This window comes from Physeter macrocephalus, chromosome 12, assembly GCF_002837175.3.
Source record: "Physeter macrocephalus isolate SW-GA chromosome 12, ASM283717v5, whole genome shotgun sequence".
NCBI classification, from domain to species: Eukaryota; Metazoa; Chordata; class Mammalia; order Artiodactyla; family Physeteridae; genus Physeter; species Physeter macrocephalus.
This window is the reverse complement of record NC_041225.1, coordinates 63614956-63616759: the sequence shown is the minus strand read 5'-3', so window position 1 is coordinate 63616759 and position 1804 is coordinate 63614956.

Genomic DNA, 1804 nt, shown 5'->3' with positions numbered 1-1804 from the left:
GTTTCCCCATCTCTAAAATGAGAGAATGATCTCATCCCCCCCCCCGCCCCGCCCCCACCTCACCATCGCCTCGCAAGAGGCTGGGAACTCCAAAAAGTGTAAATGCTCCACAAATACAGTATCACTGTTATAGAGGCATTTCATGATAAGAGACCAGGCAGCCCCTACTGCTTCTGCAGGGGGTCCTTTCTGTGGTGCCAGCTGGGGGAGAAGGCTGCAGCCAGATGATTGCTTCTGTCCACGATGCCTTTGCAACCCTCTCCTTTTTGGCACCTCTTTAATCACCATCGCCAAACTCCACTGAGACTTCCTCTCTCCTCCACAGCCCCCTCCCCAGGTCATCTTTTACCTTCAGTTTGCCCTAGAGATGAGAAGTAATTGACAGGTCACTCAAATGCAGGCCCTGCCTGCCTCAATCTGCAAAATCACTCTCTGGCTCCCCCCGAGCCCCAAAGATTTCATACAGCTGCAGTGATACACAGTGTACTATTTTCCATTCTGATTTTTCGGTTTTGTTTTGTCTCAGTGCTGGTCAAAGCTATCAAATTGATTTCCTGATCTGCCTAGGAATTATACCCAGCAGTTTGAAAAACTCTAGCCTGTGGTTTCTGGAAAGAGGCCTTTCTCTTACCCTGCTTCCAGCTGAGACCCACAAGCTAGCTTTGGCAGTGGACAGGCCTGGGCTCTGCTCACCCATCAGTCTTCCTCTCTCTTTGGGTCTCATGCCCCAGCTGTGTAATCAATTCAGGTGGGTGTTTTAGCTGCATGAAGTGGTCCTTACCGTCCTTTCAAGCTCTGAGGCCTATCATTCCTATGACATTTTAGATCCCCAGCCAGCCATCCTGGATGGACTGCCAACCCTCTCCCTTTTATGGTCAGTTGGTCAGTTACCTCTCTGTTCTCCTGATCAGAAGATAAGAAAAAAAAAAAACTTATATTTACTTGGACAAGAGATTTGCATATTTTTCTCATTTCATCTCCTACCAACCTTGGGAATTTGGTACTTTCCCTTCATTTTGTCCTGGGTCAGAGGGGATAAGTAATTTGTTTAGTTTGGGGCCAGGCCCCCCCTGCCATGTTAGGGGCCGGAGAGACAAAGTGAGAAAGACAGTACAGCCCTTACTCCATGCTGTGGGAAGGTGACAGCGGACAGGGCCCCGCGGTTCTGCAGGATGAGTGCTCCACGTCCGCGGGCAGTCTGGGCTGCCAGGAGCACCCACAGAGAGGCAGCCAGCCCGCCAGGCAGTCAGGGGAGGCTCTCGGAGGCTGGCTGTCCAAGCTGAGCCCGAGAGGGGCCACGGTGAGCCCGCTGCAGCGGGGCACAGGTGTCCCAGGCACAAGGAGCCCTATGTGAGAAGACAGAGAGGGGAACTGTGTGCAGTCCTGTGGGCCTGGAGCCTGCACAGTGCTTGCTTGACTGGAAGAAGTGGAGTCCCGGCAAAGAAAGTTATTTTCAAGGCCCCTTCCTACTCCATTCTGAGGGAAATGTTCACAGAAGGGATGTTGGTGGAATCGTTAAAGAAAGGTTTAACCATAAGGCAACGAACGCTCGGTGATGAGAGCTCACTTCTGCCTCTCTGGCTTCTGCCTATCTGGCCAATTGTGAGCAGATCTCCTCCCCTCCCGAGGGTTCCTTTTCCACGTCAGCAAAACGAGGGGCTGGCCTCTCAGCTCTGTAACTCTGAGGTTTGGGAGGAGAAATGTGAGAGTGCCACAGGGATTCTCATCAAGAACCACCGTTAGGGCTTCCCTGGTGGCGCAGTGGTTGCGCGTCCGCCTGCCGATGCAGGGGAACCGGGTTCGC